Genomic DNA, 27503 nt, shown 5'->3' with positions numbered 1-27503 from the left:
CTAGTCCTTGGGGTGGGGAAGGAGGGACTCAGATCTCTAAGGGCTCTCCTAACCCTGAAGGCTTATCTTTTGCTTAGGCATTGGTCAAACTGCACCCCTGTCTCTAAGTGGGATGCATGGGGCGAAAGGGGCTGATGAAAGGGGAAAAAATCCCCAGTGCCTCTTTCCATAGTTTGATTTTAAGGAAGTCAACTAACCCAACAGCATTTCAGTTTTCTCCTCTATAAAAATGAGCCTAATGATACTTCATCTAACCCATGGAGGAGAGGTGAGGCTTAATTAACCAATGCTCATGTCTCTCAGCACTTTGGATGTCCTCCATGGGCACAGAATTATGTTATTACTTGGAATAATAATAATAGTTTCCCCTAATAATTCTGTGTTATTATTGCATTTAAGGAACTGTATTAGAGGCCTTCTGGATCTAGTTTAATACCTATAAATGTCTCTCTCTGGCAAAACAAGGGAGCATTGCCCGGTGATTATGGTTTGTCTTACATTTCAAAACCATTTGGTGTAAATCCTCAGCAGGGTCCTTAAAACAGCGCCTGGCCGAAGGGGACCTCTTTTGATCTCAATTTGCAGGACCACTGAAAGCTACAAAGCTGAAGACTTGGCATCTCCAAGGGCCCAACCTATGAGTACGAAAGAGGCAGAGAGCAAAGAACAGCAGGTCCAGTTTTCCACCTTGCAGCAGAAGCAGGCGCCTAATCACAGATCTGAATGTTGCTGTCTCTACCCACCCACGCTGGCTTCCTCTGGCTCTTAGACTCAGAGCTGCCCTCCTCCCCAAGCCATGCAAAGCCTTTCTCGGTGACCCCTGTTGCCCCTAAACCTCATGTTAGAGACCCTCTCCCTCTCATTCTCTGTTCTACCACTGATCTTTCATTTCTTTAAATACATGAGGTTTCCTCTTCTGGTGCCTTTACACAAACCCTTCTGTCTCTTTTTTTTATCTTCAGTTCTCAGGTACCTCCCCTGGGAGGCCTTCCCAAATCTGGATTAGGTGCCCCTCCTAGATGCTCTCACAATACCCTTTGTTTCCTTTGCCAGAGCTCTTGGCAGAGTATCATACTTGAAGCAGGAATGCAAAGTGTGCCAATCCTGTGCACCAGGTCTGTACACAGTAGGTGCTTAACAATATTTGTTGAAGGAATAAAAGAATATAATTTCGTGCTTTCTTCTATTAAATTCTACGGCCCTGATCCTAACCAAAATAATTTCCTACCTCTTCCCTACACTAATCGTAAGTGAATAAAATGGATGAAGAAAGGAGAAAAGAAGGGATTAGATTCCAAAGAGAAGAGAAATAGGACAAGCAAGAGGAATTAGGTGTAGGGCAAAGGAGGAGGAATATTTGGTGAACTGAGGAGAAGATGGAAAATGAAACTAGGTATAGGTACAAGGATTCTAATATGTTAAGTTGTTTAAAATAAAAACATCCTTATATTTTCTTTCATAAAAGAAGTGGTGAGGGACAGGAAAAACCATTTGGATACTTTACAGGCATCATCTGTAACATTCATACCTGCCCTATTTGATTGTAATGACAGTCTACATTTAACAGAGAAAGAAACTGATGCTCCGAGAGGTGGTACATTTTATTCAAGGTCACACAGCTACTAAGTAGCAAAGTCCAACATGGAACCAAAATGTGTCTGAATCCCACCTTGCCCATTTAGAAAAGTAGATGTCCACTCCACTGTTGGAATGTCTTTCCTTTGGGACTCTGGGACCCTCAAGGGCCCCTTTACTCTGGGATGCAGAGGAGAAAGGGGTAACTAACGACCAGGAAGAAAAGGGAAATTAGCACCCAGTTAGGTGTTAAATGCTACAGTTCAAGGGTTCTTGCTTTTGCATGGAAAAAAACCCAAACAGGTTCTCCATTTTCTTTTATAAGAAGGAAAATGAATTGAACTGATTTTCCTTGGCTCTTGGTTTGCCTCTCCTATTATTAGGTACAGGTCTCAGAGCACTTCTATGTACATAGGCCCTGCAAAGAAAGTCGTTACTTCTTTGTCACAACATTTTCCACCATGGTCTGGGCCTGGCAGACAGAACTGTGCTTATGGGTTTGCAAAAACTAAAACAAGAAAGCCCAATAGGCATGCTAAAGAATAAACTTTCTACACCACTGTCTGCTTTTCTTAAAGGGCTCTGTAACACCAATTAATAGATTCCAACAGTCCAGATCATTACACACATCTAAATAACTTGCTCTCACACTATAGGTTTCTACATCTTAATTACCCGACTCTTTGTGTCGATATGAGTTGGAATCAACTCTGTAGAAGTGGGTTTGGTGGGTTTGAGGGAATGAGATTCAAAACAAGAGTGTTGTGCAGAACAACCATCAGTCTTGTCTTTGATTTATGCTATTTCTTGAACTGTGGTCCTTGAAAGAAATTCTATCATGGCCATAATGAGGGTGAAGATTTAGTTAACTAATAAATCCTTCAGGAGTATGTTCTGATGTTGTTGAACTTTTCATTAGGCAATGTAGTACAAGAAGGGAAGAAGGATTGAACAACAACCTAAGACAGACACACATCTATAAGAAGGGAGAAAAACTGAATAATGGCATGAGACAGACACACATCCACATGAAAATGGTTAAGGCTAGAAATGTCATGTGTAAGAGAACCAAGTTTATAATCAATCACCATAAAGCCTAAGTATCATAGCCTTTTTTCATTCCTGGGCCTGTCTTTGTAAAGGGAAGGGAGAGAACCAAAACCTATCTGTGATTCAATCAGAAAATGCAAATGAGGTCAAGTTTCTTACAGGCTTGTGAGATTTCCCTAGAGAAATTTCCACAGCGTCTTGAAGCCACCAGCGCCCTTTGCAAGCTGGGCTTGTCTATGGAGGGAAAGGAGGCAGCATCAGCTCCCTTCTTTTTTCATAGGCCATCAGGCTGGATGGGCAGTGGAATGCCAGTAAGGGGCTTCCTAGAACTTTGAGGAATACTGTCCAGGGACTGAGGACTGCGAACTTAGAGAACAAAATGGCCACCTTTTTTTTTGTGGTGGAACTGATGGCTTGTCTCTCTGCTCTTAGAGTGTGGACACCATACCCCAAATGAGAGAGGAGTGAGTCTCACCTTGGTAGGCAAATCCCCATGGGAAGAAAGGATCCTGGAGGCACTCTGTCTGCTACTGGGACTTGTGACGCCCCCGAGAATGCCCCAGGGCAACCTGGAAGGAGCTCTCTCTCATACACCTCCTCCCTTTGCTGACAATCCAAAATGAAAGTGTATGTGTGTGTGCACATTTCACATAGCATGGCCACAGAAGTTTGCAGCCTTCCCTTGCGATCTTGGATTGAGAAATGAGTACTTTGGGACAAGCTGACAAGTGATGCGGCAAGTCTGGACACTCCTCTTGACACCCTGAGGTCGGCTCAGGGAATTTATAGGGTTTCTCTTGCCTAGCACAGGTTCTAACATGTGTTTTGAGAGTTTTTTTTCTTTTAACCCCCACCCCCCGCAATAGGTAAACATCACTGATCAAACCTATGCTAGTTTCCTTAAGTTTTAAAAGACTGAATAAATCAAGAACTGGTTCTCATGAAGCTGCGAAAAGGAGGAGAGAGTGTGAAGCATCCTCCTCCCCAGCTCTCAGTTTTTCCAGGGGTCTTAAAGAAAGAAGACTTTTGATTCAACATTTCACACGTGAGTGTGTGTGAGAAGAGCTGGTGAGAATCAGGCCTGCATTATGCGAAGGGGGTTTAAGATTTGAGTTTAAAAAGATTTTCCTGTAAGTTGTTAAAAATTATTTTTAAATTAATGTTACCCTCTTGGCCTGCAGCTTTCTTATTGAGCACGAGGGTAGAGGGTGGGCGGGAGGTGGCAGGTGTATGTATGGGTCTTACAGGAAACTTTAAGGAAAGCAACACAGGTTTCCCCTAAGTGTGAAAACTCTCAGTCTGGAGGTCTCAGCTTGTTTATCTGTCTGGCTAGTCTGGTTTTTCAGTATCAACCTTTGTCTCTATGATGATGTCTCTCAAAGTGTGGTCACGTCAGTGGCGTCACTGGGGGGGTAATGGAAGTGCAGATCACACCCCCTTACAGTGTCAGAGGGAGGACACCAAAATGACCCCAGGGTGTGGGTGGGTGGGGGTGCCGTGGGTGCACACCACTGGGTGGAGAGGAGGGTCCTCGCTTTGACCAATGGGGGGGCTGCCAGGGAGCTATGGGTATGGGGCTAGGAAGGGCAGGGCAGCACTCACTGAGGAAAGGTGTGAGAATGAGGGATTTGTGGGGGTGTGTGAGACACCAACCCTAGTGACGCCACTGTAGATTACAGACATCAGAACTACCATCGTAGCTACCAGCATAGGTCTGTCATAAGTTGGGTCTGACATAAGTTGAATACCTCATTTTTTTTTTAAGTTTTCATTATTATTGACTTTTATTATTAGTATCTTTATGAATTGTAACATTAAACATCTGTAAGTGAACACCTGAGAATGATAACATCAGCAAATTATGAGCTGCAACATTTTATGTAGTACATATTATAAAGGACAAGATGTACAGGAAAAAAAAATCAGAAGTACAGTTGTCATCAATGCAATGTGTCCTAAGTTGGTGATTACTTGTACTTGGGAGGCTTGTTCAAATGCAGATTCCCAGATGTCATCCTGAAGGATTCTTAGTATGTGACAGGAATCTGTTAAGAACTGCTCTCTATTCCTACCCTACATCCCAGCTCTGCTAGTCTAAGATCCTAGGCTCTGAAGAAAATAACACTACCAGGAACTACTGCTGTCTCCTAGCTAGTGTACACCTCACCGCTACCAGGTGTCACCAATTACCTATTCCCACCTGCAGGGCCCAGGACCTCAGCCAAGAGTGGCTTTTCTCAAGAGCCCTATAGAAAAGTCGAGATGCAGGGCCAGTTGGGTATCTTAGAGATCCATCTTTCACTGAAGATGCCTTCAGTGCCTTCAAGGTCCCTGCTCACTGGCTATGGTACTGTGCCTATGGGCACATGCCCTCCCCACTCTTTTCAGCCACCCTCTACCCCTTGCTGTAGCTTTTGTCTCTCTGCTCCTTGCTGCCTGCCATCGGATTCAGGGCTGAATCTTGCTTTGCTTGCTTGAATCAGCATAAAGCTCTCTGCCTCCTTGGCTGTTTGGATCTGGGACTTCTAGCCCCTGTGCCTCATACTGGGGCTGGGTCCACCCTGTGTACTGTTCATATCCTAGTGCTGACAGTTGCCAAATCATTCAGACTTCCAGAAGGTAGGGCTCATATTAAGATAGCCAACTTCCATTTCCTCTCACCAGAAAAAAGTAGCCCAAAGGCTTTCCCATGGCTCCAAGTACTTGGAAAGCACTTTTGTTTTATCTTATGGTTGTCACCAAACAAACCCATTGCCATGGAATCAGTTCTGAACCACAGCAACCCTATTAAGACAGAGCAGAACTGCCCTATAGTTTCCAAGGCTGTAAATCTTTACAGAAACTGTCACATCTTTCTCCTGTGGAGTGGCTGGTGGGTTTGAATTGTCAACCTTTTGATTAGCAACTGAGCACTCAACCACTGTACCACCAGGAATCCTCACTATTCTCACACTATCTGCTAATTACTTATACTCATCTTTTCTACCTTCCTGGATCATAAGATCAGTGGCACCAGGGACTGTGCCTTATTTAGCTTTGTTCCCCCTAGTAACTAGTGTAAGGCCTGAGGATAATGATAAACCAAAAACAGACTCACTGCCATGGAGTCAGTCCCAAGTCATAGTGACCCCTCCTTAGGTTTCCAAAAGGCAGTATCTCTACGGAAGTAGATTGCCCAATCTTCCTTCTGAAGAGTGGCTGGTGGGTTTGAACCGCCAGCCTTCTGGTTAGCAGTCAAATGCTTTAGGCACTATGCCACCAGAGCTCCCAAATATGATACACACATTTATTGAGTAATTACTATTTGTCAGGCACTATGCTAGATGCTTACATAAAAAATGCCATTTTATCCTCACAAAAACATTGTAAGGTGGATACTTTTATTAATCCCATTTGAATAAGGAGAGTTTAGGTAACGCCTAGTTAAGTGGTGAATTTAGGATTGTAATTCAGTCAGTCTGATTCCTGAGCCCCATAGTAAAAGCTCAATCAAGGTTGCTGAATAAATCAAGGAAAAATGGACAAATCATTAAATGGAAGTATCTATAGAAGCACTGCCTTATGGAGTTCAAAGGGATCTAGAGACCATTTAGTCTAAACCTTCATTTTATTGTTGGAGAAACAGGGTTAGAGTAGAGAAATGAGGCATCTGAGGTAAAACAGTGTGTATGGTTAGGGGAACTGGCTCTAGGAAGAGATGGCCTGGGTTAGAATTCAGCTTTGTCACTTACTATCTGTGTGAGGTGGGAGCTCTGGTAGTGTAGTGCCTAAGGCACTTGACTGCTAACCAGAAGGCTGGCAGTTCAAACCCACCAGCCACTCTTCGGAAGGAAGGCTAGTCAATCTACTTGCGTAGTGATACTGCCTCGGAAACCCAAGGAGGGGTCACTATGTGTCGGATCCGACTCAACGGCACATAATAACAACATCTGTGTGAGGCTAGACAAGTCATTCTCTTTGCTGCTCAGTTTCTTCATATGTAAAATGGGGATGATAATAATAGAATTTATCTCACTGTTTTGTTCTGAGGATTAAATGAGATAATATAAAATCTTTTAGAACAGTACAACCAAACCCCACTGCTGTCAAGTCAATTCTGACTCATGGCGACCCTATAGGACAGAGTAGAACTTCCTCTTATGGTTTCCAATGCTGTAAATCTTTACAGAAGCAGACTCCCATATCTGGTGGGCTGTAACTACTGACCTTTTAGTAAGCAGCCAAGCACTTAACCACTGTGCCACCAGGGTTCCTAGAAAAATATCTAACACATAACAAATGTTCTTTAAAGCTTAGCTATTGTTCTTACTGCTAGAATCATAGCATTTTGGGGCTGACAAAGGTCCCGTGAGACCACAAATCCAACTCTTACTTTATAGAGGTGGAAACTGGGGCTCGGTTTCATATTTAATTCCTGAGTAGGACTGCTAGAACCTAACAATCTAAAAGAAACATGGTAATCTTCTAGTTCAGTGCCTTTGGGTCATAGCCCAAGAAGTTAGACGACTTACCCAGGGTTTTCAACTCATCAGGGCAGAGTTGGAAATAGACTCGGGTCTTCTGACTCCAGCTACATACTCCCATAGACCTACTAGCCCCATCACACTCTTGCCCTAGGTTTAAGAGCTCAGAGAGTCCAAATGTCTATGACTCAAGTTTGGCAGGAATGCTCCACAGTGAAGCTCAAATTCACAGCAAACAAGTCCATCAAGGTCCAGTTCTTTCATATGAGAGAGGTACAGAATTACAGAATCACATTGCAACTGGAGATTTGTGAGATGGACACTGAAAGAAGGCAGAACTCCCCACTACTAACAGGTTAGTGAGTGAATCAGCATTTGTGCTGCAAATCACCCAAGGATTTTTACACTAGCCAGAGCTCATCAACCAACACTCACTCTCCCTGGCACCATCTAGCATCAGTGGTTCTTCATCCTCAATATGCATTAGGTGTCTTTGAAAAAAACTGATGTCCACACCCCACCCCAGATCAAATTTAACACAACCTCTAGCATGGAGCCAGATATTAATATTTTTAAAGGCTCCTAGGTGATTCAAAAGGAGCTATGGTGTTGTTGTTATGTGCTGTCGAGTCGGACCCGACTCATAGTGACCCCTCCTTGGGTTTCTGAGGCAGTATCACTATGGAAGTAGATTGTCCCATCTTCCTTCTGAGGAGTTGCTGGTGGGTTTGAACCTCCAGCCTTCTGGTTAGCAGTCAAGTGCCTCAGGCACTGCACTACCAGAGCTCCTTGTGGTGGTGTAGTGGTAAAGAATTTGGCTGTGAATCAAAAGATTGGTGGTTCAAACCTACCAGCCACTCCATGGAAGAAAAATGAGGTAGTCTGCTTCCATACAGATTCACAGCCTTGGAAACCCAGGGGGGTCATTATGAGTTGGAATTGACTTAATGGCAGTGAGTTTGGTTTTTGAGAGAAGTGATTCTAATGTGTGCTGAGCTAATTCATAAGGCAAATAAAATGTCCTTCATCCATAAGATCGTAGGGCAGTGGTTCTAAGAGTACTGTCCCCAAACCAGCAGCATCACTTGGGAACATATCAGAATTCCAAATTCTACATTTGGAATCCTCTATTATTTTTTCTTACAGCATTCTATTGTTAGTCTTCAAAATACTTAGTATAATGTAAAATTATACATTTATTAATTAATGTCTTTTGTCTATCCCATTATACCCCAGATGGTAGTTTCATGAATAGAGGTTCCAACCGTGTTTATTGTAATACCTTAGAGTGGCTTGTGTCTGGCACACAGTGGGAACTAAATAAATACAGATTCAGTGAATGAATGAATTAATGAATATTAGGCATGAATAGATAAGACATATATATTACTAAATTTTCTTTTTTTAACATTCATTGCTGGTCTTATAGAGACAGAACACAAGCATATTAAATATATGTTTTGTATTTCCCAGAAAGAAGAAAGTTTAACACAATGTAGTAAGTCTAGGAACTTTTAGACAACTACCAGAAATGACAGAAAAAAGGAAAAAAGCATGTAAACACCAGATAGAGGAAAAACAAAAAAGTTAACTGAATAACCTTGCCCAAAAGAGCAGCTTTGCTTAACACACTCCTGGTTCTTAGGAAGGGTCCTTAAATATTTATTAAATGTAGCTTGGGGGTGGCCAGCATATTGATAAGGACTTTAGACATGGTTCTTGGACGTTAAGTTTGTTGGGAGGACTGAACTTATCAATGTAGAATGACAGTAATGATTACCAGAAGCTAGTAAGTAGTACAGTGCTTTTTTCAATATGTAGATGTGTGAATGATTGAATGTAAGTGCGTTTTTCAGGCCAGCTGCCCTAATTTTGGTTCAGAGACGATCCAAGGAAGAGATCCATGGAGGGAGAGGACATTATGGGTTGCAATAAACAGGGGGGCCTTTGTGGAAGAGGAAGAAGTCTGGGACTTGGAAGTATTCTTGAATCAACTAGGAAGTTAATTTAGTCAACATTTCTTATTAGCCTTTGCTTGGGGAAGGACAGGCCTAATCTATGAAGTCAAGACAAACTTTGCTCTTGGATGTGATTTGGGGGTTCAAATGAGGAGAAACTATTGTCTCTGTGGGTTTTAAGTACAGTTTTACTGACAAAGGCCAACTGGCTCTATTCACAGACATCTTTCCTTATAAAAGGAATCCTAAAGTGCCAGAAACTGGGGTATTATATTGAATAATAAAACCCATGTTTTAAAACATGGCGTGCTAGTGGCTGTATTCTGTAGTGATTAAACCAGATGAGGTGGATTCAAATCTGACTTTTCTGCTATTTAATAGCTATGTGACCTTGTACAAATGACATAACCTCCCTTTGCCTCAGTTTCTCTATTTTGAAAATGGCAATCATAACCATACATAGCTCATACAATCGCTGCTGTGAAGATCGAGTTAATTTACGTAAAGTTGTAGAACAGTGCCTGACACATCAGAAATGCTACAGAAGTGTTAGCAATCGTTATTTAAAAACTCAACTCAGTCTGAAGCCCATGCAATCTTCTGCTAAGCTCTATTTGCTTATCCAAAAGATGAACATGAACAACAATTCTTCTAAGCGATAGGACAGCAGCTGGCTAGGGACCAACTAATCTGACATCTGTGGAAATTGTCACCAAAGCGACCCTCAGTGGTAGATTATAAAACATCATAAATAAAGATGGCCCTTGTGGCCAGGAACTTCTAGATTTACCTAGTGCTGATACCTGGGGATTAGCTCAGGCAAGTAGAGCATCGTTTTAAAGAGAAAAAGGTTAAAGATTTAATCCTGTTCTAAAGCATTGACTTCTCTCTCCTGTGTCATGGCAACAGGGGATACCTAGGAGGCTTTCTGAATTTCTGTGTCATTGGTACTGAGCAGAACTAGAGGAAAGCATAGTGGGGATGGTTTGTCACACTCCATCACTTTTCCTATAACTGCACATTGAAGCACACTCCTGTATCTGTACCATATATACACACATACACATTAAGGTTGTTATTCAGGTTTGATATGAGGAGCAGTAAAAGTGATGTAGTTATTCCATGGAAGTCACTGAGACATTAATAACTATGTTCACTATTCATCAGAGACCAGAAAGTGAACTATGGCAAAGCTATCTCAGAGTGTCATTCAGGTTTGTTTGAATCACCGAAGTTCCACAGGGCGTTTGACTCAAGGTGGCCTCATTTATAAGTCCCAAGGCCAAGAACTGGAGGCATTACAGTGAAACCCTAGCATAATCTATCTCCAACTATGTCTGCTTCCCTATCCTACATCTTCTTCCTGGAAGGGGTATGCTACCGCTTTCCCCTCGGCCAAAGCATGGGGAGCAGAGAGCGCACCAGATGGCCCTCAAGAAGCTTGACTCTAGTTCCTCATCTGTTAAAAATAGGAGAAGTAGGCCAGCTAATGTCTATGACTTTTCAACTTCTAAAACTTGAATCTAAGATCATCTTTGATATGTTTAATTTAGATGTAGCATGTAGGATTCTCAGGCAGCACAAACAGCTGCCACATAGGATAACGTGAAGAGTTCTTAGTCTTCCTGATGAGAAAAAAAAAAAAAAAAAAAATCTCTTTCCTTCTCCCTATCACATTTCTGACATTTTACTATTAAAGATACTCCTTTGGACTTCAAAGGCTTTTAATTTCTTAAGAATCTTCTATTACAAGGCTCAGACTCTCCCCGCAAGGTAGACTAGGCTGTCTCTTTCTGGGAGCTCTGGTGGTGTAATGCCTAAGGCATTTGACTGCTAACCAGAAGGCTGGCAGTTCAAATCCACTAGCCACTTCTTGGAATGAAGATGGGGCAATCTACTTCCCTAGTGATACTGCCTTGGAAACCCAAGGAGGGGTCTCTATGAGTTGGGTCCAACTTGACGGCACATAACAACAACATTACAAGGCAGATACGTCTGAAAACAATGTGAGACCTCACTGGTTCTCGTCTTGTAACTAACCAGTTGCTGTTGTCATTGCAGACTTGAGGCACTTCCACGTGTGCCAGACTAGAACTGTGCTCCATAGGGTTTTTAATGGCTGACTTTTTCAAAAGTAGATCACCAGGCCTTTCTTCCAAGGTACTTTGGCATAAACTCAAACCTCCAAATTTTGGTTAGCTGCTGAATGTATTAACTATTTATAGCACCCAGAGACTCTCATTAGGAGTAAAGCAAATAGATCAGATTGCTTTACAAACAGGATAGCTAAGAGAAAGGCCCCACTGCATGGGACAGGGTGAATCCTGTTCTACCTAAGAGTATGGTCTTTGTGTTTCATTCATAAGCCCTTTTACGAGTATTGGTATTGGCATTTTCGGTACTTTAAAATTATTTTTTAGAAGGAAGGAAGGAAGAACAAATCAGGAAGGAAAAAAAGGATTAATGAATGAACAAAGAAGAACATACTTTTCAGAGTACCTCTTACATCTGACCTGGTCAGTCTGTACCCAAGGGCATCTTTTCAACCTGAGTGCCTAAAACAATCAATCCCCTGCTGTCGAGGGGCAAATTCTAGCTTGGCTGCTGACTTCCTCTAGCTTAGAGAGGGTACCAGGCTGTCACCGAGGAGTATTCAGGGACCGAGGCAGACCAGGCTGCTGCTATGCTCAGCCCTGTACTAGTTCTAGGCGCTACACTTTTTTTAAGCACTTGATTTAAATGAAGAAAGAAATTGGCTTATATTTTTAGCAGCTTCTGCTACTAAAACTCATTTGACAAAAGTGCCAAAGGGACAGTTAAGTCTGAGTATGATTTTTTTTTTTTTTCCCATGGAGGAGGAGGAGGGTATAATTTATCTGAAAAATGACTGGTACTTTCCTGGCCTGGGGACATTATTCTACCTGCTCTCCTTTTTAAAGACATATACTTTCTTCTTCTTCTTCCCATCAAATTTCAAACTTAAGATTCTTATTTACTGTCTTTAGCATTAGTTCCCAAGCCCTAAGCTACCACAGAAAGGAAAATGTATGCAATCTGAGTTCAGAAACTCAACATCCTTCAATTACATTTCAGAATTAGAGCATCTAATTGGCAAGACCAAAGCCCGCAGTGATACAGATATAATGTCAAGTACTTTAAAGGAGTGTAAGGATGAGCCTAATTGGAGAACACTATCAGTACTGGGTTTGTGTGTGTTGGTATGAGGCTCAAGGTGTATGACTTCAGAGGTGCCCAAATCTCCTCTTTCCAAATACATATTTTACTGAGTTGCTTCTGTATCTGAGATCCTCTCTATTACAAACATGGAAAGAATTACTTGAACCAAGAAACAGTTTTTTCTTTCTTTTTTTTTTAGGGTTAAGACATTAGTCTAATAGGAGCTTCTGCTAAAATGCATATACCGTGAAACCTATGAGAGTCAAAACTTGACAGGACTGTCTTGTTTTTCTGGGTCTTACAAGTTTTCCACCTTTGACAAGGTGTAGTCTTACCAATTTTTTTTTTTTTTTTTTCTCTCTCTATTACAGGAAAATATTTGAGTTTTCCTTCTCTGACAGGTTTATATATATATCTTATGAAGTTCCTGGTAGCTTAAACAGTTTGCACTTGACCACTAACATGTTGTTGTTGTTGTTGTTGTTATGTGCTGTCGAGTCGGACCCAACTCATAGCAACCCCTCCTTGTGTTTCCAAGGCAGTATCACTACAGAAGTAGATTGCCCAACCTTCCTTCTGAGGAGTGGCTGTGGTTTGAACCACCACCCTTCTGGTTAGCAGTCAAGTGACTTAGGCAATATGCTACCAGAACTCCCGACCACTAACATAAAGGTTGGTAATTCAAAACTACTAAGTGGCTCCATGGAAGAAAGGCCTGGCAATCTGCTTCCATAAAGATTATAGCCAAGAAAACTCTATGCAGCAGTTCTAGTCGGTAAAACATGGGGTAGCCATGAGTCGGAATCAACTTAACGGCAATGGATTTTTATATAGATTTCAACTCACAGCGACCCTCTAGTCTAGAATAGAACTGCCCCATGGAGTTTCCAAGGTTGTAAATCTTTATGGAAGCACACTGCTTCATCTTTCTCCCATGGAGTGCCTGGTAGGTTTGAACCACCAACTTTTGGTTAGCAGCCTAATGCTTTAACCACTGCACCACCAGAGCTGCTTTGTGTATCTTATGAAGGTATATATTAACCCCATAGCACTTTAACACAAATGAGTTCAAAGATGAGTTGAGCCTTAAAAGGGAGTTTTGAAGTGTTTAGGGTAGAGGGGAAAAAGAAAAAAAAAGCTGGTATATATAAAATCCAAACTGAATTCATTTATTATTTGGAAGCTTTTTCCCAGAAATGCAAAGCTATGAAGGGTGGTTACCGTCCCAGGAGATAGTCTGCACAAGTAAGTTTTAACCATAATGTACTTGCTGTTTAATCCTAAAGAGTGTCTCTGAATCACTCTGCATGACAAGACTTCCGTGGGAAACTGCATTTAGAGAACCAGCTTGAGGGCCAGCATTGTATCTTTCTGCTGCAGGATGTGGGGGATATGGAGCTGCCCCTGGGAGAAGGGCACTTCTAAGAAATCGGGTGGGTAAAGAGCTGCTTGTGTTGATCCCTGGGAACAGACCAGTTTAATCTGTGAATGTTTGCTTCCTATGAAGCCAGGGATTAGCTACTGTTCCTTATTACTGCTGCTTTCAGACAGGATTCTTTAAGACCCCATTAGAGCAGTCATTACCTTCATAGCAGTGAGCAAACAGTTACTGCTTTATCTGTTTATGAACAGCCAGGAATAACCTTTTCTTCACCTTTGTAACCCCTGGTTCAATGTCTGGCATGAATTAGGCACTCAATGAGTCCCAGATGGAGTAAGAAAGATGCATGTCGATTTCTGAGGAAAGCTAGTGCCAATTCTCTTGGGCATTTCATGGTAAAGGGTCATGAGGTAAAGAACAGCTAGTGCCAGAAGAGGTGGGTATCAGTGGAACAGAGAGAAGAGGCTTCCTGAGGAAAATATGAAGAGGCGATGAGAAAGGTGCCAAGAATCGAGCAGACGGCCATGGGGGAGTGGTGGTAATTGTGAGTAACAGAGAGTAGAGCTGGGTGAGAGTCAGGGTCAGGAGCAGCAGTGCCCTTACCCTACCCTCTCTGCCTGGGACCCCAGATATCAGCCCGGAGCAGAAGATGAAGAGTGGTGGCTGAGAAAGGTAGTCCAGTCTAATCAAGTAGTCATTTCCAGATGAAAGAAGGCTTGGGGTTGGGGCCCACTAGGCATCACAAGGCACCACTGCCCAGAAGAAAAGTCTAAGAGGAGGAGAAGGGTGAGGAAGAGGAGGTGGGAATATCCTTCAGTGACTGTAAAATCTAAACTCAGCCTCAGTGCAGTGGTTTTGTCACTTCCGGCATCTCCAGGCATCGCTAATGACTGTGGTGTCCAGGATAGGGTATGTCCCCACCTTCTTCAAGCCCAGCACAGTAAATGAATGCACTATACCAGGTCCAGATCCACAGGAAATGTGTGACCCTTCAAGAGAAAGTTCCCGGGAGGCAGAAACCATCCAGGATATTTTTTTTATAACCTTAGGAAGAAAGTAATAAAAGCCAAGTCTTGGTTAATAGCTTCTCTAAGGACCACCACTTTACATTTGCCTCCTTCCCTTCTTCCTGATTCCCACTGATTTCGATTCCCTCTCATGTTCAGACAACGTCTGGCTACCAGAAGCTCTTGTAGTCTCTCTCAGACCTGTGCAAAGGTGCAGAATTCATTTGCATTCATTATGGTCTCAGGGCAACTCATTTACTTTCATCTTGCAATATCCAAGGAGTTACTCATTTACTTAGATCATTTAAGGATTTCCATGAGCCCCGAAAAGAAGACATTAAGAACCCCCCCCACACACACACACCCCTACACACAAACCTCCAAAATAACTGCAAGCCCTACTGTGGGGAGGAAATGCCATTAGAGAGAGTGAGAGAGCAGTCCAACAGAGCATTTAGTGAGAACCTACCAGGGAGACATCTTTCTTCTATTTCAGTCTGGTTTAGGCCTCACCACAGCTCACCTGGATTATGGTCAGTCAGGAGACAGGAGATCCCCAGAGAGTTTCACAGTAGGAAGTCTTTGTCTCCATGGGCATTCATTCATACCTTAGGGGTAAAAGAATGCAGTGCTGCTCCCTGAGGGCACTGACCTGTTCAACGATCTCTCACTGGAGTGGATGATGCCATCCTCAGGTGCTGCTTCAGTAAGTGGGTGGGAGTGCGGGTGACCTCAAGATCACACCCTGGAGGTACTAACTTCTACCTCCAGGTAGGCCCGATTCTGCCAAAAAACACTAATCTGGCTATATCTCTAGCTTGAGTTCTAGTCCCATTGGCACCCTGCAACAGCTAGGGAGAAATTTACATTTGGAGGCCTCCAGCTCTGACTCCTTCTAGAGTCATCCATCCCTTGCACAGTACAAGCTTCCCAGGACAGCACATGGAAAGAACTGGTCAGTTCTTCCATGAGCCATTCACATTTTATGAAGCAGTCAACTCCAAGGGTAGGGCCCAGACTCATGCAATTCCTATAAGAAGGTGCTAGAAGTCTCATAGAACACCAGTAAAATCATGCAAGAGAAGTCAGGACTTGTGACAGACTTTTGGTTCTGTTCATTCATTAGTTCATCCATCTATTAATTCTTCAACAAACATTTCATTTGTATATAAGACAATTAACATATTGTCTGATGCTTAGTAGTTAGAGCCTCTCCACTGGGGAATGCAGACTTCTCAAAGTTAGGACTTAAGTTAATTCAGTTTAGTGCTGTGCCTGGTGAATAGTGGGAGCATAACATAGAGTTGCTGAATGAATAAATGAATGAATGAACAAACAAACAAATATAAGGATACTTCATTGGGCACATGCCTGTTTTAGAACTCATTCAAAGGTGAAGAACCTCATCATTTGGCTAGAAGGGCTGAAGAAAATTATTTTCATCAATACCTCACACATTGACAAAATGGGATTTTTTTTTGTCTGTATTCTTGCAAATATAAACATTTTCTATAATTATAAACATAATTATGTATTTGTATTAAAAATAGGATAAATATTTATTTAGAAAAATATGGAAAATGTAGATCATTTTAAGAATCAAAACCAAAAATTATCCATAATGCTGCCACACTGTTAACATTTTGGAGAATCCTTCCAGCCTTTTTTCTATACATATGAATTTACAAAATTGGAATCAGGCTGTATACACAGTTTTATGCTTTCCTTTTTCCACTTAATACTGTAAGATGAGCCTTTTACCACATCATTAAATATTCCTTGAAAATGTTGCACTTAATGGCTGCATAATATTATATTATAGCTCTTCACTTCTTAACTAATACAGATTTATTGTCCTTAATAACTCGCTGAATCACTACACAATCAAAATTGTTCCCAGGCTTCCGTAACCTCCTTAGTGGCAGATGTAGACTGCAAACCTTTACAAAAGGACAGATAGTTCCAAGCAAGTAAAGCTGTTGCAAGTATGACTAGATCTTGTCTTCAGCTTTTCCCTTCTCAAAGTTACTAATTCATACAAGCATACTAATGCCTCTGGAATGTTTATTCTCTTAAAATTGGAAGCTCCAGGGTACACAAGAAAACAGGCACAGAGTGTGATGAGAAACACATGGCAAGCATCTAGTGGATTCATGTAGCACTCAAGATTTACTTGGGCATGAGGGGCCACACCTCAATTTAGGACCAGAAATATTTTAGCTCTCTACAGCAAAGTGATTCTGCTTAAGATGACAACAACAACAAAAAAAATCAAGCCATCAAGACAACATTTCAAAGTAGACATTAGGTTATACACTTGTACAATCACTGAGGACACAGTGGAATATCCTATGAGACTATGATGAAAGAGGAGATGATGAATAGCATTTACCAAAATGGGAAATTTGAAGGAAGTTCAATCTTGGACTCTCTTCTAATGAACAACTGGTTTCCAATCATTGCCATATTCTCTTTTACTTCCTGGATCCCACTTGATGCTAATATAATCATCTTTGCCTTGAAGCTAGAGTGGTTGATAAGTTATATTTGAATGTCTAATGAAGAGGTTCATGGAAGACTCACTCCAGCACAGTCAAGAAAATGGCTGGATGATATGTCTGGAGGAGCATAATAGTTACCCTCAGGACTCAGAAGCCACATCTGTATACACAGGTTCATTCCTTCCTACAAGTCAGCTGATGTTGCCTCGCAATAGCCCTGTGCATACAACAGACCACTGTCTGAAAGCTGTTCTTGGGATGTCAACTAACTAATTAAGTGGAAAATCCTCCAGAGAGGGCAGGGATGGAACAGATTCTTCATTGTCTACAGTTCTAGTCTTCTAGAAGCCTTCAGTTACAAATCTCTGGTAACATTTAAATATAAAATCTAGATCCATGCACTTGTTCCCTTCTCAGTTGGATATTTTGGGATAAAGTAGAGAGACACTTACTCCTGTAGATGAAACTTTCTCAAGTACTTTTTAATCACGTCATTCCACTACTTCTGAACTCAAAATGATTCTGATGACCTACTAAAGTACATCTCACTTTCAATGTCTGGCCACAATAGTGTGTTACAATCAATTGTGAGGGTGTCATAAGAGAAATTTATAACTGATTAGTTATTACTGATTTTTGGAAGCAAGGCCTGGTGATCTACTTCTGAAAATCAGTCCATGAAAAGCTATAGATCACAAGGGTCAGACCTGTAACTTACCATGGAGATGGTGCAGGACCAGGCAGCAGCAGTCAGCAGCTTCATTCATCACCGTGTGTTTGGGTGGGAGTGGGGTGAGTCAGGGAACACCCTGACTAACAATGATTCTGGTGGTGTAGTGCCTAAGGCATTTGACTGCTAACCAGAAGGCTGGAGGTTCAAACCCACTAGCCACTTCTTGGAAGGAAAACTGGGCAATCTACTTCCATAGAGATAACACCTCAGAAACCCAAGGAGGGGTCGGTATGAATCGAATCAACTCCATCGCAGTGAGTTTGGTTTGGGAACTCTGGTGGCGTAGTGCCTAAGGCATTTGACTGCTAACCAGAAGGCTGGCAGTTGAAACCCACCAGCCACTCCTTAGAAGGAAGATTGGGCAATCTACTTCCGTAGTGTTACCACCTTGGAAACCCAAGGAGGGGTCGCTCTGAGTCAGATCCAACTTGATGGCAGTGAGTTTGAGTGGAGGTTCAAAGTTATCCCCATAAAACATCTCTCAGATATACTACTTGGATTGGGAAAAGGGTGAAGTTGTAATAGTAGGTGCACAAATCCCTCAGTCTGACTTGATGAAGCAGTATTTGCAGAACTACCACGACCAACACAGCACCAAAATTCACACAAATGTTTGTCAACTTTTGCGAACACCATTCTCTTCTACCAACAAAATTATTTGTGTGTTATGGCAAGAAAAACAACTACATATGGCCCAAAATCTATTATTCCCTTTTTCCATAGGCATACATATTTTGGATGGGCACACAGCCACCCAGAATAAAGATTATGTTTACCAGCCTCCCTTGCAGCTAAGTTCTAGAAGATAGACGTAAGCACAAGTAAACCATGAAACAGTTAATGGAACCCTTGAATTAGGGTGACAAACTCTTCCAGTTTGCCAGGAACTTTGCTGGTTTTTGTATTGAAATCCTTGTGTCCTGGGAAATCTTTCAGTTTCAGGCAAAAAGGAACCAGTTGGTTATCTACCTTGAACAGAAAAGGCATGCCCTCCCCATTTCCCTCTTTTTTTAGCCTGTCTTCTGGAACCTAGACAGAGTGGTGAGATATCTTGTACATGCAGATGAAGGAAAACCCCAGGATTGGTGGAAGGAGCCTGAGCTATGCTGATTGTATATAGCAAGGTTGCCACCCCAGCTAAGCCTATTATGTGAAAAACAACTATCTTCTTTAAACTATTAGTTTTTTGAGTCTTTAGCACACTCTGGCAAACATGTGAACTAACTAATCTATCTATTTCAACTGATTTACCTATTTAAAAAAAAAAAAAAGTTGAAGGGGAGGTCTTTAAAATTTGAATATGCCAATGAGGACATCATCTACCACATTTTAGTGAAGAAAAAAAATACTTAAAAAAAAAAAAAAAAAAAGATTAAAGTCCAGATTTTTACTTAGCGTGTTTCCCCTCTTCCTTATTTTGCCTCCTTTGAATCTCCTACCATTCAGCCTTCTGTTCTAATCCTGCCTAGTCCTGCTGTCTCTTAAGAGCCTGCTAGTTCCTTTCTTTGTCACTGTGCTCATCTGGCACTGTCCAGTTAAAGGTCTCTGCTTTCTCTGTAGCTAACCAAACCCATCAAGCCCATCTCATTTACCATTTTTGTTCACCATGATTTTGCCTTTTTATGGGAATCTTCAGTACCTACATTTACCATCTATTTGATACTTAATCACAGACTTCTTTGTACTGCCATTTTTCTCCTCCTGTGTTTAAGTCTTGTCTCCTTGGGAAAGTTCCAAGATCCTGGGAGCCAGTATGCTGAGAGAACATGGCTTAGGGGTTAGAAGATATGAATACAAGCCTGGCTTTCAATACTATTGCTTGGGTGATCTTGAACCTCAATTTTCTCATTGATAAAGTAGTGATGATTATAACACCTACTCTGCCTATTGCACAGTGTTATTGTGAGAATTAGAGGAGATAATATGGCAGTATTTCACCAAGTATTGAGCACCAAAGTTATGTTACTTGTTCTTGAGAACTAATTCTCTTGCTACTACTTTATTGTACCCCCGACATGCTTAGCATAGTACCAGGTACACAGTGAATGAGAGCTTCCTGTTGATGAACAAATGAAAAAAAGAGTAAAAACTAACAAATCCTTTGGTATTAGAGAAATGCAAGCAATAAGGCTGTCCTTGGACATCCATCCCTTCAAATGCAAAAAAGGCACAAAAGAAGGCTTATGTCAAACTGACTCTCTGACCCAGATTTTCATTTCTGAGTGGCCTTTCAGAGGTAAATTATTAGTTCATTCACAGCAATAATGTACCAGTCAATAATGTTAGCCATCCATGGTTGGCTTCTATGAACAATGGCACCACCTTTCCTACCTTTCCCAGACTGTTCTGTACCTTAAGCACGAGTACGAGTAAAAATCAAAAAGACTCTGGATGTATTTTGTGTCAGTCAGAAATGACTTCTACTCAGAAAGCTGAAAAGAGAGTTGCTATTTTCAGGTATTCTATAGCTTAGCAAGATTACCAAGGTGATGACTTTAAGCTTAAGACTGCCTATTAATGGAAAGATAAATGTGAGTAATTCAGTGAGGCCACTTAAGCAAATACCAGTTGAAGGATAAAAATCACTATAAAGCCCATGGGGTAAGAACAGAGATGCAGCTTCACCTAACAGCTGTGACAATGGAGTGGTTCCCATCCAGAGATGAAGGGCCCCTGCTTATTTGTTGAAAGGAAGTCATTTTGTTCAGACCAAAGTGGCATAGTTTGCAGACACAGCTGCCCCTTGACAAGGCTAGGAGCTAGAACCAATGCCTCAAGTTCCCCTTTTCCTTCACATTCCTCAATGGTATATTTTGCTGCCCTCATGGGCCTCAGCCTTGCTCTCTTCCCCGAAAAAGCTATCCCTGTTCTCAAACAGGGACTGACAAGTTTAGCATCACTGAGCTAAAATGACTGAGCGTTACTTTTCCTAAAAATATTTAGATATTCAAAGGTCTTAAACCCATTGTGAATCTCAAGCATCTACATGCCCAGTGTGGGAGTAACATTGTACAGGAAAGTGGTTTTAGAGGGAAAGAGGACCCCGTATCTCCAGAATAACATCATTCAGTAGCTGTCTTCACTGTCTCCACAAAGTGGGTCCAGAACACTGCATACAAATTGCTCTGATCAAATCGACGGGCCCTAAAGGAGCTCCGGTCTGGCTTAAAAGCTCTTGGGCTATGAGTTAATAAGAATTTTAATAAAAATGGAACGTATAGCCCTGGGCCGTAGTACAATATCTCTCTGGGTTGCTGGTGTTCTATCAGTCAATCATATAATCTTTCTGACGTAAGTAAAATGGAGAGAGTAAGCGAAAACTGTGTGGGCCAAAAAAGGTTTCAATAGCATAACCTACAGCAACACAATTAGCTTTCTGATTGGCCCTCCCAAGCCTGCAGATATACCTGAAAGTGAAGTCTCCCCCACAAGATAAGGTACCAATAAAAACAACCTGTGTCAAAAACACTTAACAAAGCAATGTTCACATGCATTCAATTATCAACCTGCAATGTCAGTTTTATTACTGTACCTATTTTACAGATGAGAAGCCTGAGGATCAGAGAGGTAGAGCAAGAACTCAGTCCCCGTCTTCTGGATTCTACCTCCTTCCACAACTTCTTAGTAGCTTATGTAGGTACTTTGAACTCAAACTGTCTGTTTAGTCAGTATGATTCTCTGCTTCAGTTTCCAACCCACAGATGCAGCCTGGGAGATGTCTGGTCTGCATCATTCAATTCACCTCCAAAGGCAGAAAAGATTATGAATCGCTTTTTACCACCCAAATTTGGTATTGGACTGAAAACTTACTTCCAATTTAAGAGCAAACAACCCTTGACGATAATCTTACATAAACACGTGTGCTACAAAATTACCCACATATATTACAGCAGCAACAGAAGACAGGATTGGAGTAACTTCTCAAAAATAACCAAACACCTTATGAGAGAGAATCACTAGGCCTGCTGACTCAGGACCATAGTCTTGGGGGACCTCATGCTCAACTGGCCACAACATAGTACATGAATATCTTGTTCTATGGCCTTCGTTGGTGAGTAGTGACTGGGGTCTTAAAAGCTTTTGAGTAGATGTCTAAGGTACAACTATTAGTCTCCTGTCTTCTGGAGCAAAGAAGAATGACAAAAATCAAAGTCATCTGGAAACAATTAGTGCAAAGATACCATGAGGACCTCAGCCTCCACAACCTGAGACCAGAAGAAGTAGATGGTGCCCAGTTACCAATGCTGCCAACTGCTCGGAAAGGGATCAAAACTGGAGATCCTAGATAAAGTGGAAGGAAATATGTGGAACAAAATTCAAAAACACAAAAATGACCAGAATTACTGGTTGAATAGAGACTAGTGGAACCCCCGAGACTACTGCTCCAGGTTATCCTTCAGGCCTAGAAATGGACTCACTTCCATGAATTGGTTCTCAGCCCAACAGTAGAAAGACCTACATGCAGAACACCTACCTGAGGGTGATGCGCCCACCTACTCTAGGGAGATGACCTATTAGAGCAATCTGCCACTAGACACCAGAGGGGCAGCATTCACACAGAGGGAAAGCTGGACAGATAGGAATGCATAGATAAGAAGGGCATATGGAGGGGGTAGTCACAGAGAGGAGAGGGGAGGAGAATTTTTTATGATTAGGGATGGTAATCGGGGCCGTGAAATCAAATGTGCATGAACTGTTGAATGTAAAACAAACATGCTTTGTAAATTTGTACCAAAAGCACAGTTAAAAAAAAAAAAAAAGAACACACACAAAATAAAAAAAAAAAACCTAACATCTATCTATCTATCTATCTATACGTAAAAGCAAATAGCCTTCCTAGCATTTACCTGTTTCTGTCCAAAAGAATGTCAAGCTCTGTGGTTGATTGTCTAAGCCTAGTTGATTGAGGTGATTCCAGATGTGGGATGAAGCTTGGCTAACACACGTTTATTCACAGGTGGGGCTCTAATACTTATGAAGCCACGAGGAGGCACATATATCAATCAATGTGCACTACACATGCCAACCTCACCCCTCTTCGCACACGTCAACACAGGCTTGGTAGCAGGCACTACGTGTTTAATACGCGAAAAACAAAGAGCACCAAAATAGCCACCTCCTTCCTGCTTTCCACGGGGAGCTTGTTTGGAGTGTAGATCAGTGAACTTGTATGGGACACACCCATTTGAAATCACGCTTGGGCTGGCCTGTAGTTTGCCCTCAAATTCACTGTTGACGATAAGGTTAGCAATACCATTTACCACTCTAAAGAGCTACCTGGGGGAGGGAGAAGTCTTCATTTGTTTCCATCTGCTTTGAAATCACAAAGGATCCCAACAAACAAGTTAGCATTTAATAGTTTCTTCTCACAATGTCAAAGCCTGGATATTTGGAAATCTCTAGAAGCAAGTGACTGGTTCACTTTGTACGCAAGCATTGTGAAGGTATAGCCTGCAGGACAGGGCTGCCTCCTTCACCTTTGTGTCCTTTTTGTCCCAGCATGAGGATCAGCAGAGTGAACATCAGTGAATTTTGAGAAGGGAACATTTGAAAGAGTAAACTGGGCCATGTACTGCAAGGTGGGGCTAACCCTCCAAATCTTTCAAAGTTTGGCTTCCAAGCTCTCTCTGAATAGAGATTCTGTCCTGTCTGTGTTGATCTTAGAGAGCCACTTGAGCCTACAGAGGCTGCCAGATAACCCGGATTCCTTATTCTCCTGTCTCTGCTAATACTATTCCCTGCTCCCCAGCACACTTTTCCTCTGGTACCAGACCCCACAGCCTGCTTCATCTACCATTGACCCTAGAAATCACATATAAATTTTATCACTGCCAGCTAAGGCCTGGTTCCAATCTGCTGATTTAAGCCTGGCCTCATTCTGCTTTCATCCCTGAACACAGGTTGACCGAGATACGGTCTGAGTTTGGAATTTTACCCTAGCTGTGACTGTATAACACCAAGCGTCTGGAACAAAGTGGAAAAAATAAACAAACAGTTGTCCAGTTGTTTCTAAACAACCAGATGTCTGGCATTGGGAAGAAGGGATGTCCTGGTTCCTTATCCATCTACCAGGGCATACTGTCCAAGCAGAGAGGCAGCAGGTCACAGACCCCAGCTCGTTAGCAACCAATGCTAGCTATGGAGTCAGAGCTCAGCTAACCAGGACTGCTACCTTGTCTCCGTGCACATCAGAGGCTGACATGAAACCTACAGACTTAAAGGTCTCTCTTTCTTAAAGTTTTATTTAGAAAAGAAGTGGGGGAAGGGGGAGTTGCAATAAGCCTATTTACGACTGACATCAGCAAACCCCATCTGTACCAGACATAATGGCTTCATATCACAGGGGTCAGAAGTGTGGCCAGGTCATGATTTCCCTATCTGCTTTCAATTTCCAGGGAACATGATTTAACCAAAATCACATTAAAAAAAAGTTCAGTTTCTTCTGCCTCTAAATTACACGGACAATTTTCTTCCTTTTCTTGCAAGAGAGTATTGGGCTTTCCACTTGCTCATCCTTGAAAACATGCATTCAACACACATTTGCTAAGTCCTGTGTGTCAGGCATTGTGGGGTGGTATATCCTACCTTTAATGAACATAATGACAATAAGACTAAACAATAATTACATTAATGATGATAATAATAATTGCTAGTATTTATTGACTCCTTATGCTCCCCATTGAATAATCTCTTGATTGTACATTGCATTTAATTTATCTAACCATCCTAAAAAAAATAAATACAATTATTATATCATCTGAAACTCAGAGAGGTTAAGTAATTTGCCCAAAGTCATACTTAAAAAAAAAAAAAAAATCCTTTCAGTGAGCTGATTTTGACTCATAGTGACTCTAGAGGACAGAGTAGAACTGCCCCATAGGGTTTCCAAGGCCATACATCTTTATGGAAGTCGACTGCCTCATCTTTCTCCCGTGGAGAGGCTGGTGGGTTCCAACCATTGACATTTTGGTTAGCAGCCAAGTGTTTAACCACTGCACCATCAGAGCTCCTCCAAAGTAATGTAACACACATACACACACACACACACACACACACAAACACACAAACCAAACTCACTGCCATTGAGTCAATTTCAATTCCAACTCACAGCAGCCCCCACTGGGTTTCTGAGGCTATAAATCTTCACTGAATTAGATTGTCTCATCTTCCTTCCACTAAGTGGCTGGTGGGTTTGAACTGCTAACCTTCTGGTTAGCAGCCAAATGCCTTACCCACTATGCCACCAGAGCTCCTTCCAAAGTCATATAAAGGAGTCCAAATTTGAATACAGATCTGCCTTAGTTCAGAGCTCATACATGTAACCACTATATTATGTAATCATACATCTGCATGGTACAAGCAGCAAAGATGACCATAGGCCAGTACACTGAGTTTTCACCCCCAAGAAGCATCTTTTGGAGTACAGTTTTATAGAATACAAACTAAATGATGCCTCCTGGAGCTGTGAGACACAGCAACACTGTCTTGGGTTCACCTAGAGGCACTTGAAGTATAGGAGGAAAAATTCCTATTTGGGACAGCTATATATAAAGACATATATAAAGACATATATAGCTATCCCTATATAGGAATTTTCCCTCCTGTACTTCAAGTGCCTCTAAGTGAACCCAAGACAGTGTTGCTGTGTCTCACAGCTTCAGGAGGCATCTACATATGTCTTTCAAACCCACCAGCCTCTCCTCGGAAGGAAGATGGGACAATCTACTTCCATAGTGATACTGCGTCAGAAACCCAAGGAGGGGTCACTATGAGTCGGGTCTGACTCGACAGCACATAACAACAACAACAGCAACATATATGTCTTTGTATTACCACTATGGTGTAATATGGAGGCTGGCATCCAATAGGTGCTTTTACATTTTCTCTGCTTGCTCAAAAAAGGCAAATGGAGAAGGTGAGTCTCCCGAATGGAAGAAGATAGACAGGCCTTGTTAACAGCCTGGGGCTTGGCTTGAGTGGGAGAATCCTCCCTCAGGGGGCCATGTGAAGACATGAGCTTTGACAGTCATAAGGAGGCTTGGTTGGTAGAGGTGGTCCTGAGACTGTTCACAGTGGGAAGTGAGAGGCCTGGGTCTGACATAGCAATTAGAACTGCTTCTGGGAGTGAATTCCATTCCCTGGGGACAGATGCTGCTAACTGCTGCCTTAACTCAGTGGCTGTAGTCTCCTTTGGTAGCCCAGTTCTGGGCAGTTCATTTGAGATTAGAAGGGAGTGCCCATCAAAGGGAAGTGAGGTGCCTGTTCCTCTGGTACAGTGGATCCAGGTGCGTATACTTGTATGCAGATGTCCCCTGCAACCTTGCAGCATCCTTGCTAGGAACTGAGGGCTTGGCATGGAGCTGGGTAAAAGCAAATCTCTCAGGAGCATAGGCAAGATTTGATCCCAGGTCTATCTGACTGCAAAGCCAGGCTTTTTGCACTTTACCAAGAAGTCCCTGAACACTGGATTCTGAGTCACGAGATCTAGAATCCTGCCCCAGCTCTAATCCACGAGGGCTTGACCTCAGAAAAGTGAGTTCAGTACTCTGGAGCCTTAGGGTGCCCATGTGGAAGAGGACCAAGAAAATAAGATGTTCGCCAAGCTCCCTTTCCTCTCCTGTACGCTGGTAGAGGGGAAGGAGGAATGAGTGCTGGGGAAGGGTTAACTAGCAAAACTTCTCACCTGGTCTCTCTCTCTCTCTCTCCATGACCCAAGAATGTGTAGTTTTAGATTCTGGTTTTGAGGAGGGGAAGATGAGTTCATTTTCTCCCAAAGAATGTCTCCACAGCCCAGCAACCTGCCTGAGGAAACAGTCTGCTTGGCACTTGAGGTAACTGCAGTTGAAGCAGAACAAGTCCAATCGATGGTTTTTTGAAAGCTGCTACCCAAAAAAAGCAACACTGAGTTGGGTGTAGAGATAACTATCTCTGCTCTGTCACACCACATGGGGAGGAAGGGTAGCGATAATACCACCTCCTTCCTCGACAACAATAACTTGCGGAAGCCAGAGAAATTTGGGCATTGAAAGTAAAAATGTTTGGTTCACTTACCAAATGTTGAGTGACTCTCCTTTAGTACCTTGTAGCCAAGACTGGAGGGAAACAACTTTCTCTTGTTTTCTCTCAGTACCATCCAACAGCTGACCCAGTCTGGAGAAAGAACATTGGCCTTGAGACGCCAACAGTCTCAGGTAGCAGTGAACTCTCTCAGAGGCCTCAGGCACTGCAAAGTGCCCTCACAGACCTCTTGGGTTCTGAAATGCTGAGGAATGTAGGGCTGAGTGATTCTGAGCTACCAAAGAGAAAGAAAGAGAGGAAGCAAAGCCACAAGTTGGATAGCTCTGTGGCAGCCGCAGCCACTGCCATCCAACGTGCTTGTCACCTGGCAGTGCCTATGGGTTGTGGGTTTTTTTTCCTCTCTCTCTCCCTTTCTTCTTCTCTTTCTTACATTCTCCCTCTTCCTCCTTCTCCTTCTTTTTTGGGAGAGTCATATTGGTTCTGGAGAAGAAGGCAGCTACCATTGGTTCTTATATAACAAAGAAAAAGAAGATTAAAAATTCCACTGAGAAACGAATGCCCTACTGTTATTGTAGAAGTTAGAAAAGTAACCTAATTTTTCTATCTCTTCTGGGAAGAATTCTTCCCTCAGAAAAAGCAT

Source organism: Orycteropus afer, unplaced genomic scaffold (genome assembly GCF_000298275.1).
Source record: "Orycteropus afer afer isolate SDZICR_OR568_19922 unplaced genomic scaffold, OryAfe1.0 scaffold00015, whole genome shotgun sequence".
NCBI lineage: Eukaryota > Metazoa > Chordata > Mammalia > Tubulidentata > Orycteropodidae > Orycteropus > Orycteropus afer.
The sequence above is the reverse complement of the archived record's forward strand: the minus strand, read 5'-3'. Positions refer to the sequence as shown.